The 8,113-nt window shown below is 39.8% G+C and overlaps 1 non-coding gene across 1 annotated transcript; it reads left to right on the forward strand.

Annotated features, from left to right (window-relative positions):
- The first annotated feature begins 8,040 nt into the window (after window positions 1-8,040).
- Window positions 8,041-8,113, forward strand: Trnar-ccg. Its single transcript has one exon. It is a non-coding gene; the product is annotated as a tRNA-Arg (tRNA).

Consider the following 8,113-nt stretch of genomic DNA (forward strand, 5'->3'; position numbering starts at 1 on the left):
TCACGCTCACCTTGTTCGCAAAATACTTCTATGGCCTGTTACTATTGTTTTCGACAGTGGTGAGAGATTCCATTTTGTCAGTTTCAAAATTCGAGCCCTTTTCATTCCGATACTGTCTCGTGGCTACCAAAAGAAAATTGCAAGAAGGAAAACTGAATGTTATGCTGAAAATCCCCGTTTTAGTTCAGGGATTTCCCACTGCCGGATCGGCAGCCACTGCAGGAAGGATAAGGGACGTCCTGCCTGGCCACCCCTAGGGAAAGGGCTGGGATGGTGATCTCAGATTTAAAAGGCTGCCCTACAATCGTGGTTATAATGTTGGAAAATAAAAAGAAGAGATTTAGCGTTGCCATGGGGATTTAGGTCCAGGTGTAGAGAAGACAGGAGGATATTTAAGGTCCGTTTGCATCGGTCAGCAGTTAAGGCTCCCTAAGGTTGCCGTGCTCAGTCCAAGCAGGATGCGTCTCGGAAACTCTGAAGCTGGGCAGTGAGAATCCCCGAGACGCGCACAAGAAGAAAGGAACTTCAAGGTCTCACCAGCGTTTATGGCGACCCCTTCCGGGAGGAATCCTCCACGAAACAGAAGGTTCACCAAGGAAAGGCGTTTTAAAAAATGGACTACATCTGCTCAAGGAATTAAATGTGTAAACCTCCGTGCTACTGAAAACCATCGAGTCCTTAGATACCTCCACTCCTCGGCGCAAACACCAGGCACTTCCGCGGTCTGCCATCCTTGGCACAATTTTCTACCAATAAATGAGTTTGGGGAGCAAATTTTAAATCCTTATTCTAAGTTTTCTTTCGATTCTTTCTCATGCCTGTGAAGGAAGTTCCTATCTCTCCTTTGGTCGTTTCCCAGCTCTGCCGGTCCATGCCAGTCAGTCCGGGTTGAGACCCCGCCGGGATGGCTGCCCTGCACCAGCTTGCCAAGGAGTGAACAGACAGAAAATGGATATAAAAATGCGTGGACCACACAGGCTGTCCTCGCACCCAGAGGACGCCGACGTCCTTTGACTGGATTTGGAATACACAACTACAAAATATGGCAATTTAGCATTTGAGAAAACACCAAAAACCACAAGGTCTCTCTGACATTCTTTGGTGCCTTCTCCCCTGAAGTGGGCCATAAAACTTAGAGGATCATCCGGTGAAAGTAGGTCACAAGACCCTCATTTTTGACGAGGTCTTTTCTATACAAGGAGAAAAGGGATGAAGACACAAGAGGCCAAGAAGAATCTGAACAGGCTTTACTAAGTTCCCCTCAGTTTATTACCATTCAATCATATATTCTATGTCCAAATCTAGAAATAAAAATACAGGTTTTCCAATTTCCTTTGATATTCATTTCTGAAGGTTCCGGTGTCTTGTAAAAATAAATAAATTATTTAATTAATTAAATAAATGCATATGACGTTCTCTGTGGTTAATCTGCCTTTTGTTAGGAGGCCTCAGTTACGAACCTAGCAATTTGTGAAAAAAGTTTTTCTCCCTTACAACTTCCTTATAAGTGCTTTCCAGACAACAATGCAGAAGTCTCCAAAGGAAAATACAGGGGGTGGGGGGGTCTATTAATAAAAACATAAGCTTTCCAGGCAAATTTCACACTGAAGAAACTGAGTGCTTTTGGAATTTCCGGCAGAGGAACTGGAAATTTGGGGTTATTTAAATCTTTTCCAGTTGAATTTGACGACCAGGAGGTTTTGGGAACCACTAGGCCTAGCTCCCTTAGTAATGAGAACTGAAATTAACTAGGATCCCAGAGAAAGTTTAGAATAAAGAAGGAAAGAGAGATATGAGAGCAGGAAGCAGAAGAGGTAGGAGGATGACTTCTGAGGGAGTTGGTCTCTTTTAAAGAGATAAAGATTTGGCCAGCTCCAAGACCCTGCAAGCCTGTAATCCCAACAGCTGGGAGGCTAAGGTATGAGCATCAAAGCCAGCCTCAGCAATTTAGTGGAGCCCTAAGCAATTTAGTGAGAACTTGCCTCAAAATAAAAAGGGCTGAGGATGTTTCTCAGTAGATAAGTTCACCTGGGTTCAATCCCTGGTAGAAAAAAAAAAAATAGGATTTGGATGCACAGATCTCAACATGTGCCAGCTCTTTGTTGCTCATGTGATTTCTCCAGGTAGTACAGAAGAAAAAAAAGCCGTTTCTGTAAAGTATGGAAGCAGAAGTCACTGATTCTTTTTTTTCTTTTTTAAGGTAGATGAAAGGGAAATAATAGATCCTTTTTATTTTTTAAATATATTTATTTTATGTTTATGTGGTGCTGAGAATCAAACCCAGTGCCTCACACACGATAGGCGAGCACGCTACCACTTGAGCCACATCTCCAGCCCAGTCATTGATTCTTCTAGTCAAGTTTTCCACAAAGTTTAGGTGCATCAAAATCATCAGGACAGCCTGTTGAAAAATAAATTGGGGACATGATCCCCAGATTTTCTTATTCATTTGGTCCAGGTGGACCCTAAAAATTTACAGTTTTAACAGATTTCCAGTGATTAGAGCTGAAGATGCCCTAAATTATGTTACAGATCAGAGTATGGAGAAAAGAAAGAAATAATAGAAGGTCATTTTTACTGACAGTTTCAAGCCAAAACAACAAAGAAAAGAAAAACTGCTTGTCATTCCTTTCCTATATGTTAAAGACTATCCATCAAGGTGTCATCACATTCTGATTTTAGTACCAACCAACCAAGAAGCAGCAAAAAATTCTCTTTATTGACCATCCTCTTATCTCGGCCCTTTGCCTATCCTTCCCCTCTTATCTTTACCCAATATAGGTTCAATGTAAACAATTTATATTTTCTTCTTCCATATTTTCATTATAAAATACCCAGGTTCCTTAGATCTAATAGAGTTGCTATCTGGCTATGCTGCTGGTAGCTTAAGGGATTAACCCCAGGACCAATACATTTATTTTTGGCTAGCATCTGAAACAGCTTAATAAACCCTTATTTCAGAAACTTCTTGGTCTTCAAAGTTTGATTTAACACTAGATTATGCTGATAATCCTGGGGCCAAATTTCAGAACCTCTGCATAAGAGACCCAGCTCCTTGGGCTGGGGATATACCTCAGTTGATACAGTGCTTGCCTTGCTTGGATAAGGCCCTGGGTTCGATCCCAAGCACCACCAAAGGGGAAAGAAAAAAAGAGAGAGAGAGAGAGAGAGAGAGATCCAGTTCCTTTTGGCTGAGACTATCATGACTTTGAGAGTAGTAGTATATCACTGCTCACAGAGTCACTAGATGGGCTCTGCATTCCTCAGATACATCTGCTAAAGCATATGTTTGAAATTCTTTAGTCATGTATAGCTGCATTTTGAAAGTATCCACAAGAAAATCAGCCTTTGTGATTATGAAGGAGCAGTATTAGGTGTGTCAAAGTGGGACATGGGTCTGCTTAGGCTTATGCAGCTCCAGCTGCAGTAGGAAACACCAGCTTTTAGCATATATAGTTGGGAACCCAAGGCAAAGAATAAGAAAAAAAACACAGACTGCAAATATTTATAATTTACAATATTCAGGAAAAAATGAATTTTCTTAGAATTAAGCATCTAAGAAGACTTTTATTTCCAGCACCTAGGTTTAAATGTCAATACATATGTACACAAATTAATGTTTTTCTTCTCCAAGTAAAAAGATATTAAAACCCACTTGCTTCTGGGATACTCTTCATAGCATTTATAGCTGGTTCTTCTGCTCTTCACACACTGCTATTGATTAAAAAGAAGTCTCAAGAACAAAACGGTGAAAAAGCTAGGGTTAGCATACAATCGGAGAGTTGTTAATCATAAACCCTGTTCTCTGTTCTGCTCTAAGGAAAGTCCAATGAGTTGCTTCTGTAATTGTTCAACAGAACAATGCTAAAGTTTTAAAGTAGCAGAGGTTTTAAGGATATAAAGGAAAGATCCTATATGAGCCAGAGAAGGATTTAGAGACTTGCTGTTGCACTCAGATAACACATTGCTGTACACACTCTTGAGTAATATGAATGTTATTATTCACAATAATAAGAAGAGGAAAACCATGATTTTTTCTAGTTTGGTGTTTATTTGCAAGAAGTGGGATGGTATCCAGAGGGGATGAAAGTTATGTTTGTTATAGGATAAGAATTTAAGATACTTATATGGGACAGCCTCATGGAAATATTTAATAAGTATTATGATGTTTGGGTCTGAAAATCTGCGGAGAACTCTTATCTATCTTTGCTTTTATGTATCTATGAAATAGAATGCCCATGAATAAAAACAGTTAGAGGACCAAAAAAATGACCTTTGAGATTTGGGGATGAAAATTCATTAATGAAATTCATGGAAAACTAACAAAGATTCTTTGCTTAATCAAATAGTAGTCAGGTTTCTAAAACTTCTCCTAGGCCCATCTGTGTGCTTCCTTATAAAATCCAGTTTGATCAAAGAAACCTGATAAATCAGTTTAGGAAGAAGTCCCCTCTCTCCCTATATGATCATCTTCTATGTCTGATTGAGTTCCCTATCCTCTGGATAAGCTTTTGCATGTATGAGCACATTTGCTGTTGAACTACCTGGAATTATCCTCTAATTTTCCTAACTTTCCATTTATTTATCTTTTCCTTGCACTCTCATAGATTTCCTCAGCATTTGAGTGTGGAGATCAGTGAGAGTGATTGAGAGTCCAGTGTCTGAGATTGGGGTCCCTGATGACTTCATTCCCAGGAGCTGTGTGCCTGAGAGCAAGGTGAAACCTATAAGAATCTAGCATAGAGCCTCCCATGGAGAGATTGCCATAGCATCCTGCACCTTTGCACAGAAACTTTCCCAGGCACCAAGCATGCCACAGCCATGAAGTCATCTGGGACCCCAATCTCAGACACTGGTCTCCCAATCACTGTAACTGCTTTCCACATTAGAGAGTCATCACCACATGAAACTTCCCACGGAAATCTCTTTTCAAAGATCTGAAGGAGGAAAATATAAGGTAAAATGATCCCATCCTACCTGCTCTTTTACTGCTCTAGCTCTTTGTTAAAGGAAAAGAGAAGGGAATTCCTAAAAATCCCTATCCAGATAATTGGGCATGTTTACCTTTTACTATATAATCCTTAAAGGAGGACAGTAAAACACTATGTCCCTCAATGTCCCCAAGCCAAAAATCCTCCTAAGTTAAGGCAAGAATGAGAGCAAGCCTGGGCTAAAAAGTCCAGATACATATTATCCCAAGGATCCCCTTCCCCTTTGTTTCTCAGCTTCCTGCTGCCATGAACTGAGTAACTTTCCTCCCCTGCACCCTTTAGCCATGATGCCCTACCTCACCTCAGGCCCAAAACAATGGGTGTGTTAGTCAGCTTCTCCTCACCATGACCAAGTACTCAACAAGTGCAACTTAGAGGAGGAGGAAAAGTTTATTTTGGCTCACAGTTTCAGAGACTCAGTCTATGGTCAGCCAATTCCAATTGCTCTGGGCCCATTGTGAGGCTGAACATGGGGGTAGAGGAGGAGCACTGCTTAGCTCATGGCAGCCAGGAAACAGAAGAAAAGAGGTTGCAGCAGGGATAAACTCTTCCAGGGCATGCCTCCAGTGACCCACCTCCTCTAGCCATGTTCTATGTTACCACCCAGTACAGCAGTCTTTTCAGATTATTATTTCATCAATTGGATTAATCCAATGATTAGGTTATAGCTCTGATAATCTAATTATTTCAACTCTGAACATTTCCACATTATCAGGAGATTTGGGGGGAACCTCATATTCAAACCATAACAAATGGAGTCAGTCGATCACAGACTGAGACCTCTGAAAGAGTAAGCCCAAATAAATTCCTTCCTTTAAACTGTTAATGTCAGGTATTTGGGTCACAGTAACAAAAACCTAACTAACACAATGAGACACTGACTTAATTTCTCTTAACTCTTTTTCTGCATTTGTAAATGTAATCGACAAGTACTGAAGATACTTAGGGGACTCAAATCATCCTAGAGCCTCCCATGTAACTTATCTAGTTTCCTTATTGCGTAACCTGCATAGAGTCAAGAATTATGTACAGACCGGAGTACATACTTTCATTCTGTGACCTCCCTTACTCGCCTGAAGTTCTTTTTCACTTCCAGATTCAATGAATTTGGGGAAGCAAAGGATGGAGAAAAAGTAAACGAGAACAGGAAGTCTTGGAGCAGGGAGGTTGGCAGCTTGGCACAACGTCTTCTCATCCAAGGACCCATGGAAATGACTGAAAAAAAGTATTTGGAAGAATAAAAATATTAACAGCCCTTTAAAAGGAAAAAGGTTTTAGATAAAATGAACCAGACATATAAAAAATAATGACATAATTTAAACCAATCTTTCAAAAAGGGAAAGGGACTCTAATAATTGGCATTCCTTATATTTTTGTTGCATTCAACACACATATAGAATGTGTCACCTACAGATTCCAGTTTCCATTTACAGTGAGCCCTCGGTATCCATGGGTTGGTAATTAGTGGATTCAACCAACTGTCCATTGAAAATATTCTGGAAAAAAAATTCCAGAAAGTTTCAAAAACAACAACAACAAAAAAAAAACAAAACTTGAATTTGTGGCGAAGTGCTGCACTAAATTCTCATGAATGAAGTGATGTATAGGCATGGTATTAGGTATTGATAAGTAATATAGAGATGATTTAAGTTATATGCAAAGACTACTTGCATTTTACATAACGGACTTGAACATCCATGGATTTTGTTATCTACAGGGATCATAGAATCAACCTTCTCCCATACTGAGGGCCCCGGCATGTAAAGCAAGTGAGAATTTTAAGATGTTTTGAATTTGACAGGAGAATCCTCTTCACTTTTTGCACTTCATATTTGTTCATGGTGATATTGTTTATTATTTTTTTTAATTAATAATTGCTGCATCTTTATACAATCTTTTCAGCTTTTAGGGTAAAGGTTAAGTACCTTCCTAAATGAATCGGGGGCATTTTTGGCCCCTTTTGTGTTCTGCAACAATTTATATAACCCTAAACGACAGGAAAGCGCACATATTATTATTCTAAAACATTTTCTTATAAGACCTGCTCCCACCCCGACTCCATGGTCAATGTTCCTAGGTGCGAGCACTGAGCTACTTCTAGCTCAAAGTAGACTCTCTAAAAATGTTGACTGAATGATTCTACAATAATTTGAGTTTGGTCTTATCCCCCAAAGAAGACACTTTATATGAAAACAGTAGGGGGAAAAAAGGAGAAACTGTTGGGGAAAACTTTTTGTGGGAGAGTATAACATTGAGGAAAGGAAAAGTTTTGCTTTTATTTATTTTATTTAAAATAACTCATTATTTTCAAGGAACCAAAACTATGACATAAATGGGTAGACAGATGTTATTGCTTTACTTCTAGTGTGGAATGTTTCTCATCTTTTATCCACCCACACTTTTGAAGACTGTGGGGGCTCACCCCAAAACTCTATTGCTCAGTGGGTTAGCCCACAAGTGAGTTAATCTTGACAACTCGTCAAAACAAAGTTAAATTTGAGAAGTCTTTGAGGTGTCAAGCTGGAAGTCATCTAGGCTCCAGAAAAACACCACCCTGATCAGCAGCCGTTGCCTACATTCCTATAAAACCAATAGTGTTAATTAAATGAGTGACCTATTTTTTTCCCCAGCCTTAAGCCAATCTTGCACTTCCACAGCAAAACCCCATTTTCCAATGTCACCATCACTGTTCTCAGACTACCAATCTCCAAAGGTGTCCTGTGTGCGCGCTCTCTCGCTCCTCCGCATTGTTTTTGTAAGGATAACAACTGCAGTATCAGACCAGGTTGAAATTTCTTCCTCTTTACCCTGTCCTTCCATCATCATTAATCAAAGACTGAGTTCACACTGAAGAACCATCTAACTACCTGCTCTTTCATTGTTCCTGGGATCCAATTTTTAGAAGGTTTTGTAAATTGTTAATTGTTAGTGAATTTTAATTTCAAATAAGGAAATTTTAATTGAGGGATCCTTACCATTAGAAAAGCACCCTTCCCCCAACTCGTTATATTATCTTTGGCTATTACGTGAGTAGGCCTTTCTACCAGTTGGCCGCGTGGCCTAATGGATAAGGCGTCTGATTCCGGATCAGAAGATTGAGGGTTCGAGTCCCTTCGTGGTCG

The sequence above is a fragment of the Marmota marmota genome, unplaced genomic scaffold (genome assembly GCF_001458135.2).
Source record: "Marmota marmota marmota unplaced genomic scaffold, marMar, whole genome shotgun sequence".
NCBI lineage: Eukaryota > Metazoa > Chordata > Mammalia > Rodentia > Sciuridae > Marmota > Marmota marmota.